Genomic DNA, 18,010 nt, shown 5'->3' with positions numbered 1-18,010 from the left:
TCTAAAAATGATAGCGTTATTCAGAAATGTATTTGCATTCACCAAAACACATTGAATTAAGGCACATGCTGTTGCTTGCTGGTGCAGCTGTAAAAAATCTAGGCAGGACAAAGAATAGGAATGAAGTAAACATAAAACTTTAAATACATATTTTTGTGTGAGAAATGTGTTTTGTTTCTCCTGGTCTGAAAAGTTTCTGATACTTTGACTAACTGGGTCCACTCTCGTGATACTTAAAGAAAGGTTGGCCTCAGGTAAGTACATACTATTTAGCTCAAGAAATTTAGTTTAGTAAAATGTAGTAAATTCATTCTGGAACTCATACCGCACCAAGTGAGTATAATGAATGCATGGCACCGTTAGCAGGCATTATGGTAATTTTGCCAACTGCAAAAAAATGAAGTCTTTCTCAAGGATACAAACATCTATATATAGTGGTGAGAAAATAGCAAATCAAGCTCTAACTTTTGTAAAACATAAGATGCAGTGTTGCTCAGCACCTAATAAGCACTTAGTAAGTACTTTTCCTGTTTTTTATTGACAGAAATCTACTCTACAGTGGACTGTTTGGTCCTTTATAAATTAGATTGAACAGTCTGGGCTGAAGCTTCAATCAATCATTTCTGAATGTATTCTAATCTTCTTCCTTTTCTTTTGTGTATGGTCTGGTGACAGCCTGAGACTAGCTTTTCTATTTATTGATGTTTTCCTCCCTCCTAGTCACCAACTTAGTTTGTCTGCTATTTCTAGCATTACCTGTTAATCCCCATCTTAATTTACTGAATATATGACTCTTCCAAAATCATTTCTGCTGTGCCCCGATATATAACACCATTGCCTCTAGATCACAAAGCCTTGTCTCTTCCTTCATTTGTGAGTTTCTTTACAGCCTATTTCCTCCACAAAGTTTACTTTTACTTTTCTTACACATCTCATCCTCTGTGCCTGAGCATGTGATAACTGCCTATAACGTACAATGAAAGTTCCATTTAATTCTTTATCCCCATAGCTCATTGTTACTGTATTTTTACACCTTTCCTGGTGGTAAAATCAGACTAATTTTTATGTAATTGGAAATTTTATTTTCTAATAATCATATATGCATGCATATTTAATATTTAGTATGAACTTTTTATACACATGTTGTTTTTAAGTGCCACAATTTACAGGTTTACTGGGAAGGGTGCAAAACTTTCGACAAATATAGGCTTATAATCATTGAATTCACAACACAGTTTGGGAAGACAGCCAGAGGACTGCCCGTGAGTTCATTTAAAATGGATAGGGACAAGATTTACTATTTCACAAGTTTCATTTGTGTGGATAAGTGGAGGGGATGAATTATTTGCCAGAGGGAGGGCTTCGATCACAGCAAATAGTTGTTAAGAATCATGATACACAGGAAGTACCTCTGTCTTGTATAAAATACCGTAAGTGCTAGGGCCTGTATCAAACCCCATTCTCAGAAGGGTAAATGTAATTTTAAGGCCACACCTCATTCTCATAATAATTAGTGACCTTGTTTATAGTCAAACTCAGCCAAACATAAGCCCTGTTTTAGTGTATTCTGGCTTTCGAAAGTTTCTTACTCACCATTGGACCAGTGCAGCCACACATATAGGGAATTAAAACTTTTCCAGATTGTATCTATTTTTAACTACCTTGGGGTAAGAAAGCTTTCATTTTTTTTTTTTAAGACAGAACACATGATTTAAAAACGTTGGTAAATGTTAGTAACACCAAGTTTAACTTGCCATGAATTTTCCCAATGGGGTATTTCTGGAGTCAGAATCTTGTTGGCATTAATAAAAATCAAAATTCTCATGAGGCCATTGCCCTTTTATACTCAGGCTTATACCATCCTTCTCAGAAGTGCTCACAGCAAAAATCAAATACTCTTATTCAAGAGAATGTTTAACACACAGGTTTTTCCCGTTCTTGAGTCATGCTGAGCACCAGAAATGCCACCCGTTCATCATTAGAGGCAGGAAAGAGGCAAAGAGGAAAGGTAGCCTCACTGTCCAGGTGTGCCTGGGTCCCCTCTGTGCCTCTAGCTTTCCAGATGTCCAGAAATGCCATCTCTCTAGAACATTTTATCTCTGATTTGATTTTTTATAAGGTGAATTCTCTTTCACTTCAAATGCAGATTTTCCCCCATGATTCTCTATTGCTTTCTCTCACCCTTCTCCATGCTTTTTTCTTTTTCTCCATCTTTTTCCCTCCCTCCCTTTCTTCCTCCCTTTCCTATCCCTCCTTCCTTGCTTGCAGAAGGTTGACTCAGTCAGCCATCTGACATCAGTACTCATCACCTACATCAGTCCCTGAAAATTTTCTTACACTGATTGTACACTCTCATTTGACATCACTACCCTACAGGCAACACCTTTCAGTATTTTATGCATATCCTTTATTTGTACACATTATTGGAAAATACAGACTATTCTTTCATGTGTATGTGTGAGGGCAAACTGCTTTATTTTTTTTACAGTGTTGACTGTTTATAATCCATCCATTTTACTATATGTTCATCTAGTTAGTTGCTTCTTTTTTGCTGCACACTGTTTCACAGAATGCCTCTATATAGTCTATCCATTCCCCTGTGACAAATCCCTAAATTGCCTTCCAAATCCCAAATGTCACAAATAATGCTACCATAAACATCTCAATATAATTAGAATGAATCCCAGCAAATGGTTACAAAGAATCACAATGCATGTAGAAGGACCTCTGTCTTAACACAAAATATTTTAAGTAACAAGACCTGGGTTAAACCCCATTATCAGAAGGGAACAAGTGATGTCAAGGTCAAAATTCATTCTATAAAATCTTGATTCCCTACAGTGTGTCACTATAGAAATCTCTACTCTGTAGCTTAGTAGTCAGTTAATGATCGAAAAAGCATCTCTTAAATGCTCTGAAGCATTTAAGAAGTCTTTTGTGGAAGACGTGTGTGTGTGTGTGTGTGTGTGTGTGTGTGTGTGTGCACGCGCGCAAGTGTGCACTCACACGCTAGGGGATGCATTCAATCTTAAGACACCTTGCAAGTCTACCTTAGTCTTTACTTCCTGCTTGTGCAGGGCTTTAGGGTCATCCAGAAGAGAGTGGCTAGTGCCCTCTCATGTCTTTCTGGGGCATATGCATAGCCTTGAACATTTGTGTGATCTTTTATTACCCCAGGAACAGGTCGGGGCTCTCAGAACAATCTGCGGGCATCTCGTTCTCCAGATTTTCCTTTTACATTTTTGGACAGACTCTTGTTTGCCCCAACTAGTATCCCAGTCTTTGGCATTATTAAACAATAGCTCCTTAAAAAAAAAAAAAAACCTTGGGATGGGGCATTTCCCACAGAGTAAGCTCCATGTCCCGTCAAATGATGACCGTGTCCTGCAAAGGGTTTTTTTCCAGGGACCCAGGAGACAGACAAATAGTGACAATGCCTTGGCAGTGGGGCTTGTTGGGGAGTACCACACCCATTTAACCCCCCTGTGTTATCAGCTGGACCTGTTGTTTTTCACAGCTACTGTGTTTGCAGGGCTGCTGGTTTTCAAGGTTCTGTGGAATGGAGAAGAAAGGAAAAGAAAAAGGACTAGTTAAATGCTACAATCCCTACCATTCTTACTGAGGTTTTGTAGTTTTTCTTCAAAAGATTGCTCTTCTGGCTGTTGCAAGCCTTGTGTTAATTCCCAGAGTTATAAAAAAGTTGCTTTTGATGAATTTACTTGTACTTTCATTGATTTTATGGCAGAGCAGATTTATGGAGGCCCTCATTCCACCCTTCCATATGTCCAACCCTTGCATATTTATCTTAACTGCAAATGACTTCCCGAGACTCCTGTGGCTTCATTGAATCCATGTTTTGTATATATCAGGGTTGTGACTCCAAACTCCTACAGGGGTCAGATGGGTGACATACATGAGAATTGAGTTGTGTGATAAAGATCCGACCAGAGGTGAGTGCATGAGCCCATCTGAGGGATGGCGGTTCCTCAGTTCCAGCTCATTGGTCTGTACATGGAGACAGGGACCAAATACTGCCAGATCTCTTTGTTTAACAAAAGAAGCAAGAAATCCACATTTTAAAAAAGGAAATGCCTGTAATTTACATATGTAATACACATTGTTTGGTGGAGCCAAATAGCACATTTCTGTGGACCAGATCACCCTGAACTGTGTCCCTTATTAAAGATTAGTGCTGATACAGGGGTGCCTGGGTGGCTCAGTCAGTTGAGTGTCTGACTTCAGCTCAAGTCATGATCTCACGGTTCATGGGTTTGAGCCCTGTGGCGGGCTCTGTGCTGACAGCTCAGAGCCTGGAGCCTGTTTCAGATTCTGTGTCTCCCTCTCTCTCTGCCCCTCCCCAGCTCATCCTCTGTCTCTGTCTCTTTCTCTCTCTCTCAGAAATAAACATTAAAAGAGCATTTAAAAAATAAAGATTAGCGATGGTATGAACTAGGGATTGTGTTCATGTTTCTGTTTTCTTACACAAAGTAATACCAAACCACATGTTTTTCTTCATGATAGTTGTTCTTTTTTGTTGTGTGGGGGAACTTTTTTATAAACCCCATCTTAGAGGTTTCGTTTTTAATTCAGTTTGATAAGGAGAGGTCTTTCCTTCTGGAATATTCTGATAGGATTCATGGATTTCTTCTAGATAATTGTCCCTACCTCCAGTCTCTCAGTATGGTCTGAATGTGTAGACCTGGATGAGACTTTGTGGGGTTCTTTTCAACAAAGTAGTTCATTTTATTATGAGTCTCATATCATTTTGATGTGAGCTTAAGATATTTCTTTGCTGTTACCAGCCAAGCTCACCCTGTTGAAATATCCGGTGCTCAACTGCAGCCAGTACCGAGGACCACACCTCTTGTAAAGAAAAGTGAATTTAGCACAGAGGATCAGTGTCTTTGTCTTCAAGCAAGGCTTCATTTAAACCATCTGATACCTGACAGATCTGTTTTCTGGGCTCCTCTCACACTTATTCTAGGAAATAATGAACATTGCCTTGTGTTTACCTAACTCAAAGATGTGGCAGTTTGCTCTCAAGCCTTGTAAGTATTCAGTAAAGACAAGCAGTTGGTTTTCACTCTAGGCAAACTTACATGAGGTTATTTTCCATCCAACCTTGCCGAGGCTGGGGAGGGAATCCCTGTGAGTTAGTCTTTATTAATAGTGTTGTTCCTTACTGTGGTCAATGCCATTGCTCTTTGTCAAACCTTCTTGAATGTTCTAATGGGACACTGTAAAATAGGAATTGTCCTCTGTTCTCTTCCCCACCAGAGATATATGGTTTTCTCTTTGGAGTGCATAGCATTAATGATAAGTAATATTTCTTTGTGGCTGTCCCACTAATAACCCTAAGAAAGTGTCAGTCCATAAAGTCACACATAGCTGGGTATCTGGGGGAGATATGCCTCTTTCTTCTGAAAAAATGGGACAGAAATTTCCTTTCCAACTTACTTTTCCTCTCCTAGCCCTCTCTGGCCAAGATCAATTTGTTGCTGATTTCTAGCAAAGATCAGCTGGATATTAAAGCCTACCTATTTTGAAATTTTGAAGTCAGTAGGACAAGAGGAATGAAATCATTGAGAAATAAAAGGGAGTTTGAAGGGTCAGGTCTAATCAAATAAATTTGTGAACAGGATCATTATAGGTTGGATTAAACACCTGCTTTTCAGAATGAGGGAGGAGGCAGAAACCATTTCTTACTTCCTAGAATTATAAATTGGATATCGACAGCATAACTTGCAGAGATAGACTGCCAAAGACATACCCTGTTTTCCCAAATAAGCACCTTTTTCTATGAGAAATAAAACTGAGTGTGTCAAGAGAGAATAAGGCCGGCCACAGATGAGGAGAATGTATTTGCTGGAGACATAACCAAGAAAGGACAGTTACCCCAAATATACAAAGAACTCTTAAAACTCAGCAGTAAGAAAATGAGCCCCATTTAAAAATGGGCAAAAGTCCTAACTGATATGCTACCAAAGAACATACACAACTGACAAATAAGCATGTGAAAATATACTCAACAACCTGTCTCATCAGGAAATTGCAAATTGAAACAATGAGATACCCCTACATACTAATTTAGCCTAGCCAAAATCCAGAACACTGACAGCACCAAATGCTGGCCAGGATATGAAGCATCAGGAACTCTCTTTCATTACTGGCGGGAGTACAAAATGGTACAGCTACTTTGGAAGACAGTTTGGCTGTTTCTTCTTTTTTTTTTTAAATTTTTTTTTTTCAACGTTTATTTATTTTTGGGACAGAGAGAGACAGAGCATGAATGGGGGAGGGGCAGAGAGAGAGGGAGACACAGAATCGGAAACAGGCTCCAGGCTCTGAGCTGTCAGCCCAGAGCCCGACGCGGGGCTCGAACTCCCTGACCGAGAGATCGTGACCTGGCTGAAGTCGGACGCTTAACCGGCTGCGCCACCCAGGCGCCCCAGTTTGGCTGTTTCTTAAAGAATTAAACATACTCTTGCCATACAATCTAGGAGTCACAGTCTTTGATATTTACCCAGTGGAGTTGAAAACTTATGTTCACACAAACGTGCACATGGATGTTTATAGCAGCTTTGTTAGTAACCGCCAAAACTTGGAAGCAACCTAGATGTCCTTCAGTAGGTGAATGGATAAATAAACTGTGGTACATCCAGACAATATTATTCAGTGCTAAAAGGAAATGAGCTGTCAAGCTATGAAAAGATGTGGAGGAAACTTAAATGCACATTACTAAGTGAAAGAAGCCAATCTGAAAAGGCTACACACTGTATGATTCCAACTATATGACATTCTGGAAAAGGCAAAACTATGGAGACAGTGATAAGATCAGTGATTGTCAGGGGGGTTAGGGGAGGGGAGAGGTGAATAGGCAGATCAGAGGATTTTTAGGGCAGTGAAACTCTTCTGTATGATATTATTGTGGATACATGTCATTATACATTCGTCCAAAACCACAGAATGTACAATACCAAGAAAGAATCCTAATGGAAACTATAATTCTCTAGGTGACAATGACTTGTCAATGTAAGTTCATCACTTATAATGAAAGTAGCATTCTGGTGGGGTATGTTGTTAATGGGGGAAATTGTGCATGTGTGAGGGAAGAAGTATGAGGGAGGTCTCTGTACTTGTCACTTAGTTTTGCCGTGAATCGAAAACTGTTTTAAAAATTAAGTCTATTAATAAAAAAAGTGTGCCACAAAGGCATATTGTTAGGTTCAAAAAATGGGGAAGCAATTATTAGCATTCCGTAATCACCCAAAATCTTGCTTGTGTCTCCATCCCAAGTAGGTTTAAGTTTCAGTAAAAACTAGAATAGTGAATATAAGTTGAGCAAACGGGCAGGAAATCTGCTAAACATCTTCCAAGTAGGAAATACCAAGCTCTTCTCCCACGGGGTATTTGAAAAGGTTTCTCTTCTCTCTTTTCCATCTTGAAATGTGAGTACATTCATCATCCCTCTTATTTCTTCACATTTTGCACCCATGTATTTTTTATAAAGGTAGTGGAGCCAAGAACAAAGCATTAATCTATTGGTAACTGATGTGGGGGCATTTAATTAAAGCTTTTAAGTTAGGATCAATTTCTCAAAACCCCACCCTCTGTGATGAGCTCTTTATTTCACTAGTGTTTCCAAGGCTTGAATCTGCCCATTTCAGAAGAAAAAAAGGTCTAGCTTCTGGTTATAATTTGACATTATTACATTTGGAAATAACAGTTTCAGATGAGGACATATAAGCCTCCTCTGTGAATGCCTCCTTGTCCTCCTTTAGTTGATCAGAAGACTGTGAGTAAATATTTTTGTATAACTTAGAGGCAGCAGTATTACATGACGTTCTGAAAGCCCTTGAATTGGTTGTGTCTGAAGTTAGATTCATCTCACTGGGGTCTTTTTTTACCCCATGATGATTTCATTTGCCACTCATCTCAGACTTTATCTGCCACTCTAGTTAAAGTTGAGGCTTGAGATCTACAAGGTATGTTCCCAGTACACTGAGAGTTAGCCAAACTTTCACAAAAGATTGGGTCCATTCTGACATTGAGGCACCTAGGAAAGAACTTAGATTCTTTGATGTATTTTACTCTCTAGCATAGAGGGGGTGAAATAGGTGTAGGAAAGTTCTAGCCACTGGGGACTTACAGACTATAACCAGACTGGAAAGGGAGCATTTTTTTCATGATGGCGCTAGACCTGATCACTCTTGGATGATTCAAATCAAAAAGAGAAGAAATAAGAAGTGTTGGCAAGGACGTGGAGAAAAAGGAACCCTTGTGCACTGTTGGTAGGGAGGTAAATTGGTGCAGCCACTGTGGAAAACAGTATGCAAGGTACTCAAAAAATTAAAATAGAAATACCATATGATCAAAGAATTCCATTATTGAGTATTTATCAAAAGAAAATGAAAACACTAATTTGAAAACATATATGCACCCCTATGTTTATTGCACCATTATTTACAGGAGCCAAGATAAAGAAGCAACCTAAGTGTTCATCAAGAGATGAAAGATAAGAAAAATGTGTGAATACACACACACACACACACACACACACACACACACACACACAAATACACATACATACACATAAGGGAATGTTATATAGCCATAAAAAAGGATGAGATCATGCCATTTAAGACAGCATGGTTGGATCTAGAGGGTATTATGCTAAGTGAAATAAGCCAGACTGAGAAAGACAAATGCCATATCATCCCTCTTATAAGTGGAATCTAAAAAAAAAAACCAAAAAACCCAAAAGTAGAATCAGACCTATAAATACAGAGAACAAACTAATGGTTGCCGGAGGGAAAAGGAGTGGGAGATTGGGCAAAATGGGTGAAGGGGAGTGGGACATACAGGTTTCCAGTTATGAAATGAGTACGTCACGGGAATAAAAGACATGACATAAGGAATATAGTCAATAATACTGTAATAATGTATAGGGACAGATGGTAGGTATACTTGTGGTGAACATGGCACCACATCTAAACTTGTCAGGAGAACGCTAAGTTGTACACCTGAAACTAATGTAACATTGTGTGTCAACAATACTAAAAAAAAAAAAGTGAACACAAAAGAAAAAAGTCTACTGACCTTTAACAACAATGACAAAAGATATTTAAAGACTATAATATTTTTTTTAGAGGGAGATCATGAGCGAGCAGGGGGAGGGTAAAGGGATAGGGAGAGAAAATCTTAAGTAGGCTCCACGCTGAGCTTGGAGCCTGATGTGGGGCTCAATCCCACAACCCTGAGATCATGACCTGAGTCAAAATCAAGAGTTGGATGCCTAATCGACTGAGCCACCCAGGCGCCCTTAAAGACTGCCTTATAAAACTGAAACTCTGAATACAGATTTGCTTTGTATTTAGGTAAGTCTTCTTGTTCATTCACAGTGGGGCAGTTCTGTTCACTTCCTAGGGAAGATGTAAGAGCACAAGTGCACAATGGTCACCATTCAGATACTCACAAGACTTGTGGAACCTAATCTCTGGACTAATACTAGACTTTACACTTCATAAAATTATGGCCAGAATCTGCTTATCAAAATAACCTCACAGAAAATCTTGGGCTGTGGTTTTCTTACTATGTTGAGTGTCTCTGTACTTTTATGACTCAGTACATGTAATTGTTCATGATCACTCATATAATGGATGAGAGCTTAGTAAAATATATAGAAATGTTTAGCTCACATAAGGAAAAGGTGGCCAAATGTTTACTGGCTATAAAGTGCATTAGGCCACACATTTTCCTGTCATCTCAATCCTGCACAACCATTTAAAACTTGTTAAAGTAATAAAAGTGAATATTTTAATGAAAGACTAAAAATGTTAAAATAGTATCATCCAGTGACGAGGCAGGGGGAGATGGGGTTTGAGGGGTTTTATGTGGAGGAAGCAGAGTTCCTATTACTGCCTCACTTTGTGCATAAACTCTCTATTCTTTTGGTATCTTATTTCCAGTACTTGAAAAATGGATACAAATAATCCTATCTTCTACCTACTTGACAAAATCATTCTGTATTTTGAATCCAACACTTTGAGTACCCTGAGGAAAAGTGATTGCAAACAACCCTGTCTCCTTCCCCAATCTTTGTTACTTTTTTCTTGGTTCCTGGTAAGACTCTTGCCTAGTGATTAAATCCAGAGAAACACCTACACATGTTCTGTTCAAATGTATTTGCCATTGATCATTTTATATATGGTACCACCCAAGGCAATCGCTCCCCTTTCTTCTTTTTCATAATATATGTGCTGTTGAATAAAAGAAACAAATGAATTATATATTAGGCTTGGAACCATGTTTTCTAAAATGTTCTTAAGTGGGAAAGAAAGCCTAAGAAAAATGTGAAAACCTTTTTTTTTCTTTCCTTTTCCAGTTTCTAAGCTATGGACAGAGGCCTGGTGCTTTAAAAATGTTTGATTTGGATAATGCGAGGGGAGAATTATATGGTATATTTATTTTTAAGTAATACTGTTGTTCTCCCATTCTTGCTTTATCTTATGGTGGATCTGTCTATGGTGTATTTCCTCATTGTCAGCTGAATTTTAAGAGTAGAGGTCATTTGCATAATACTGAGGCATGGTTGCAATTTCTTCTCTGGACAGGCCCCAAGAATGCTCATCTGTGAACTTCTTCCTTCCCTGTCTTCTCAGCTGTCCAGCCATTCCTAAAAAGAATGATCTTAATATTTTAGATCCAGGGGATGTTCGTGGGGTAGCTTCCAAAATGTTAAGACTTCTTACAGAAGAGAAGAGAGGAATAGAGTGTCTGGGGCTTTCTTTATTCTGAAGAAAATCACTTTCGAGTGATGGGATGGTCCTCCTTGCCACATTTACTCACTTCTCTACCTAAAGAATCCTTCACTTCTCTGGTCTAGTTCTATTAGAGAGTCACTTTTTCTTTATATTTAGATAGAAGTATATTAAAATTGGAAAAGTTGGCTCAAATACAAATCATTTTTCATATCTTCAAGAAAACAACAACCAAAAACCAAATAACCCAGTTAAGAAATGGGCAGAAGACATGAATAGACAGTTTTCCAAAGAAGAAATCAAGATGGCTAACAGACACATGAAATTATGCTCTCCATCACTCATTATCAGGGAAATACAAGTCAAAACCATGCTGATATCGCCTCACACCTGTCAGATGGCTAAAATTGAGAACACAAGACCCAACAGTTGCAAGGATACAGAGAAAGGGAAATCCTCTTGCACTGTTGGTGGGAATGCAAACTGGTGTAGCTGCTCTGGAGAACAGTATGGAGGTTCCTCAAGACATTAAAAATAGAACTGCCCTATGATCTGGCAATTACACTACTAGGTGTTTACCCAAAGGATACAAAAATACAAATGTGAAGGGGTACATGCACCTAATGTTTATATCAGCATTATCAACAATAGCCAAACTATGGAGTGAGCCCAAATGTCCATGAACTGATGAATGGATAAGGAAGATATGGTGTGTGTGTGTGTATATATATATATATATATATATATATATATATATACACGCAATGGAATACTATTCAGCCATCAAACAGAATGAAATCTTGCCATTTGCAATGACGTGGATGGAGCTAGAATGTATTATCGTAAGCAAAGTAAGTCAATCAGAGAAAGACAAATACCACATGATTTCACTCATATGTAGAATTTAAGAAACAAAACAGATGAACATATGGGAAAGGGTCAGATAAAAAAGAAAAAAAATGGAAAAGAAACACAAGAAACTCTTAACAATGGAGAACAAATTGAGGGTTGATGGAGGGAGGTGGGTGGGGGATGAGCTAGATGGGTGTTGGGTATTAAGGAGGGCACTTGTGATGAGCACTGAGTGTTGTATGGAAGTGATGAATCACTGAGTCCTACTCCTGGAACCAATATTGCATGGTATGTTAACTAAAATTTGAATAACATTAATTAATTTTAAAAAAGAAAGCATTTTCTGAACTTTTAGACTGGAGCCTCCTAGCCCCTGGTATATATCTCTGACTTAGACAGTCACCATTGTACTGAAAGGGTCTGATGTGTGTTACCAATTCCTAGGGTACGATGTACATTGGGTGCCATATTACTCCAGACTAACCATTCATACTATAGTCATCTTAGACGTGTATATTTCTCACAACGCTTTTCAGTTAGATGGCAGTAAAACATCTTGTGAAAGGGGTGGCAACTTTTAGATCTTCACATGGTGGCATTTGGACTGGTGACAGGGTTGGTCTTTTTCTTTGCTTTATCCTTACGGTAGTGAACTCGGTAGCGTACTGTGAAATTTAAACAAAAGATTTACAGGATAAATAGATAAATGAACATATGTGATCTCAGTAAGAACTTTTCAAACCATATTAAGGTGTCTGTTTTTTTTTTCCAAACCTATGTTCCCCTTCCAAATATTTCTCCAAGTGTCTATGTGAGTATGTATACTTATGTCATTTCCTGTGGGTTAGGTGTGTCTAAACAGAGTCACGTCTTCTCAAGCTTTGGTTCTTTTTACCATATTTATATACCCCATGCCTCTACCAATCATCCATCCACAACAAAAGGCTATAAATTTAACTGACTTCTGGCATTGCTAAAAACTGATCCAGCTCGGCCTTGAATTTTCCTCTTAAAATGCTGGTTTGTTAGTAGAACATCAATTAAGATCCCCTTAGACCCATTAAAGCTAGTGTGTTTTAATTAGGTTCAGTCAACAGGATTGATTAAAAGTCAACAAGAGCAGCTTTGGTGAGGAGAACCCATGGTTAGTATATTGGGCTGTTTCCAAATGGTGTTGTGAATTTAATGAATATAAGCCTACATTTGTTCAAAAGTTTTGTCACCCTTCACTGTCAATCTGCAAATGTAGCATTTAATTAAAGCAACACGTGTATAAAAAGTACATACTAAATATTAAATAGGCATGAATATATGCTTCCCAGAAAAAAAAAACTTTCCTAATTACTAAAACATCATTTTTTTAATAGCAAATGAAGGAGGTAATATGGCATACCCTTAAAATAACTATGCTCTTTCTTGCTATTGAAAAAAAAATCATTTTTAATGTCATGTTCTCTTAGTTAAAGAAGAAATACAGGGTTATTATAAGTAAAATAATATAAAGAATTACATAACCATCTCCCTTTTGACATCCCTGAAATAACCTGGTGTATACTTTTGCCATTATTCTTACTCATGTAAATGAGTAAAGAATGTAAATCTGGGTATAAGATTGTTTATAAAAATGAGGGGTGCCTGGATGGCTGAGTTGGTTAAGCATCTGACTCTTGATTTCAGTTCAGGTCATGATCTCACAATTAGTGAGTTCAAGCCCTGCATAGGGCTCCATGCTGACAATATGGAGCCTGCTTGGAATTCTCTCTCTCTCCCTTTCTCTCTGCCCCTCCCCTACTCTCTCTCAAAAGAAATAAATAAAAACTTTTATAAAAAGATTGTTTGTAAAAATGAGATCCTACTGTACATGTTTTTCTACTGCTTGCATTTTTTATGTATCCGTGTATAATAGATAGCCATCAGGGGAGTGGGTAGAGATCTAAGTTGTTTTTTTCTCTGCTTACATTCTTTAGAATGGATGTACCATAATTTATGGAACTATTTGCTTACTATTGGGTATTCAGATTATTTGCCACTATAAATAGTGATTCAATAAATATCCTTTGTCATTATGTATTGGTACTATTTTTCCCCTCTAAGAAGCTCTAAAATGGAATGTCTGGGTCAAAAAATATATGTTTAAAAATTTTTAAGTACTCTGCTGAAATAATTTCTGCAAAAGCTATACCAGCAGACAGTTTTAGACCAATTCTTTTCTTAAATTTTCCAGATAAGTCTTGATCACTTGAAGAAATTGCCATTTTAAAAAGAGCTGTTTTTTTTCAAAACAACACAAAATATAAAATGAAGCACTCTGATATTTTTCTCTACAAATCTATATTTGTTGTTGTTTTTCCTATGAGACTGAATTATCTAGAAATGTAGAAATAAATGTAAGTTCTGTAATTCTGATTTGAGATACATAATTTTACCTCAAAATGTTAACAAAAATAAGGTTTAAGATTCACAAAATCAAGCAAACTAAATACAAAGTAATAAATACTCTACCAGGTTCCAAACATTATTATGTATTACTTCCATATTCATTATTAGCAAGTAATGGTATTATAGGAAGGAATTCATTGGGCCTCACTCTGATGGTTAAGTGGAAGTGAACTTTGTTATCTCACTGGGGTGGATTTATTTCATGACCTCAAGGGGAACAAAGTACTGGTGGGTTGCATCATAAGCAAGCTGAAAACATTAAATTGGTGTTTCTGAATGCGTACTACCTCTGGTGGTACGCAAAATTAATTAGTTGTGAGAATATATTCTAAGTATTAATTGTGCTGGAATTTTAGCTCTTTTAACACAAACTAGAAGAAACATAACTAGAATATCAAACCACTGATTTCACATGTATTTGTTTTTATATATACATATGTGTATGTATGCACATACTCTCATATATATGTATATGTATATATGCATAATGTGCAATTTACTTAACACAATATTAAAGTGGGTGTTTAAGTTTAAAAATTAACTTATTGAAAGAAAAATATTAAGTACAGATGATAATGTGTGTGTGTGTGTGTGTATATATATATATATATATTTTTTTTTTTTTTTCTTTTAGAGACAGAGTGTATGTGCATATGAGAAAGAGCGGGGGAGGAACAGAGAAAGAGAGAGAGGGAGAATCTCAGTCAGGGAGATTGCAGAGCCTGATGCAGGGTTGCATGCTACAACCGTGAGATCATCACAGAAGCCAAATTCAAGAGCCCAAGGTTCAACCGGCTGAGTCATCCAGGCGCCCATATATGTATTTTAACAAAATATCTTTTGAGTACTTTCCATGGGCCAGATGTTGTGTCAAGTGCTAGGGATAAAATGATACCTTCAGTCCAGTAAAAATTGTGAATCTGGAATAAAAATAACAAGTTTGGGGGGAAACTCTGAAAACACACATGGCCATAGTTTCATTTGCAACTTGAATGCTTAACTCTCATTTGTATCAACATTTTATAACACATCCACTCTGCAGAGGTAGCGATCTAACTTTTGTCTTACAGAATGCAATAACTGATATAACTGTGCACAGGTTTGTGTTGTCCAAACACAGTAGTTTCTTTTTCACTGTTCTTACCAGAACCAGCAGGTGGTAGGTGGGCATGCCACCCTACTCCATGCAGAATCAGGGTGGTAGCTCATAGAGGCTCTTCCGTCTTCTCCACGTGGTTTCAAGAGAACCCCGAGGGTTGTCTTCATTCTGGCTGCTGGGAAAACAGCATGGTGCTTTTGCCATCGAAGCCTGAATCTGACACGCAACTCTTCTACTCCTCATCCTTCTGATCAAACTCACTTGGGAGGCCACTGCTAACTTCAAGAAAGATTATAACAAGTAGGCTAGCTATGGACATGAGAAGAGAGGGAGCAGCCAGCAATTTCTGCCACTGTACTGTCTTGAATGTTAAGGCAGTCTTCAGAATTGGTCTTTGACCACCTAATCCTGGAATAATTATATAGGTACATTTGGGTTGTGCATATAAGAAGTAACATAATACACATATATTATTACCATTTGGTCCAGAGTGCTAAGGAAGTGTTTTTTTTTTTATGGTAAACATAAAATCTATAGTCCAAGATGTCTTAGAACTATTAGCCCTTTTTTCTACAGCCAGACATCTCTAGTGATGAAACTCTTCTTCCCCTACATTCTCATCCCCTGAATCCCCCACCCCCATTCACCTGTATGAACTGTTTTCAATCTCTGCCACCTGGTTGTAGCTTGACCTCAAAGTCCGTGAGGACCTTCTCATTATCAAATCCAGTGGATTCTTCTTATTGGTCATTCTCGTTTTCCTTTTTCCATTAGTGACTCCTCTTGTTAGGTTTCTAGGAAATTCTATGGATGTTTGGGTAGCACCAGTAGCATCAAACACTATATAAAGCTCTTACTACCTGCTAAAAACTACTCTGTGTAGTATTCAAATATTAACTCACTCAATCTTCATAACAATATTACGGGGCACATCTATTATTAACTGTGCTTATAAATGAAGACCCTGAGGCATAGGGAAGTTAAGTGACTTGCTCAAGGTCACACAGCTCATCAGTGATGGGACTGAGGTTTGAACTCAAGCAGCCATTCTTCAGAATCTGTGCTCTCATCCTATAAGATATGCTGAATCTTCACTTTGTTTCTATAATAAGTCAAATTCTGCCAAATCATGGAAAGTTAATCAGAGCGAATTTATGGCAAATTCGTTTAATTCAGATTTTTCTCAAATTAGAGCTCCCATCTTCTTCTTGTCCTCTGGACTTCGGGTAGTTTCCGTGGAATTTTATGTAAAGTCAGGGCATAAAGGGAGTGGGGAGCATCTGGTGCCCGTTATTCACCAGCTCATGCTGGCATTAGACAGTAACCTGAATGTATGCAGTTCAGTAGCCTGAACTATTCTTCTGCACTGCAGTCTACACTGCATTCTATCACCCTGTGGCTCTTTTCCACACCCCAGCAAAAGAATACACTGCTTGAGACTCAGAGGCCTCTGTGTTTTCTCCAATTCTCTGCTTTCTCAGACCTACCTTTCTTGATGCACCTCCTTTTCAGGGTACTATGCAGACGTTGGAAACCCTGGAAAACCAACTGCCTTCCAGACCCCTACACAGGTTCTCTGTGCCCTGAAATTGATGAACATAACTGGTGGTATGCGCTCTTCCCTAGGACTCAGGTCATGGCAGGAGGCAACTCTGCCTCTCCAATCCCATGGTTCTAACCCTCTGTCCTTCCTTCTCCCCTCATCTGCCTTTTTTTGGGAAGCTCTCTTCTCCCTCCTCTGACCTTTGAAAGGTTTTCCTCTTTTGCCTTCTTTTCCATCCTACCCTCCATACCCTGGTCTTCTGTGTCTCTGGCAGGTTGTGTCATTTCTCCTTGACTTCTTTTCTTCTTGCTGTCTCTAAATCACATACCTCTCTTAACCTGCACTGCTCTTTCACATAGTCTGTTACCTCCTCTTTATGGCTTCACCACTCCTGTCTTTCTGATTCTAAAATCTAAATCTCTATTCTTTATTTTTCTCCCAGACTCTAATCCCAATCCCTATCTATGTACTAGACACCTTCATCTAAATACTCTGCTTTGCCTTAAATTAGATCTGTCTCAAACAAAACCTCCCATCTTGTTTAAAAACCTGACGGAAAGTTCCAGATTGTTGTTGTTCATGGGTACACTTCCAAGATGAGTATGACCTTGTAGTTAATATGTACTTGATATTTGTTGAAAGGATGAACAAACGCTTATTGAAGACTTATTGAAGCCTTATTGAAGTTTTCTATTTTTCTGCTATTCTGACGACTTTGTTATCATCCCCTTCTCTCTCACCATTCAAGCTGGTTATTATAATGAAAGGAAAAAAGATTTTTCAGTTAGTCCCCTTTTTCTTGTTTGATTTCCTGAAGCTGACAATTTCTATCTTACCAATTTCTCATTGGTCATCTAATTTATTTGCTCATTGAATTTTGTTTATTTGTTGAAGATTGGTTTACTTGTTTTCAAAAGCTCTCCTTTTGGTTGCTTCTGTGGGATTAGAGATCAGGTGCCTCAGAGGTCTCTGGTTTCCTCACCCCAAGACTCTGGGCCACATCTTCCTCTAGATGCTGATTCCAACAAATGTCCAGAAAATTTCTGGAGTGTATTAGTCAGCTTGCACCACAGAACCAATAGAGCATGTGTGTGTGTGTGTGTAGAGAGAGATTTATTATAGGGGATTGATTCATATGATTATGGAGGCTAAGAAGTCCCAAGATCTATAGTCGGCAAACCAGAGACCCAAGAGAGCCATAGGTATAGTTCCAGTCTGAGTATAAAGGTCTTAAAAGCAGGAGAGTCAATGTTGTAATTGTAATGTGAGTCCAAGTCCAAAGACAGGAGGAGACCAGTATCCCAGCTGGAAGACTGG

Source organism: Prionailurus bengalensis, chromosome A1 (genome assembly GCF_016509475.1).
Source record: "Prionailurus bengalensis isolate Pbe53 chromosome A1, Fcat_Pben_1.1_paternal_pri, whole genome shotgun sequence".
Lineage (NCBI taxonomy): Eukaryota > Metazoa > Chordata > Mammalia > Carnivora > Felidae > Prionailurus > Prionailurus bengalensis.
Note: the sequence above shows the minus strand (reverse complement) of the source record.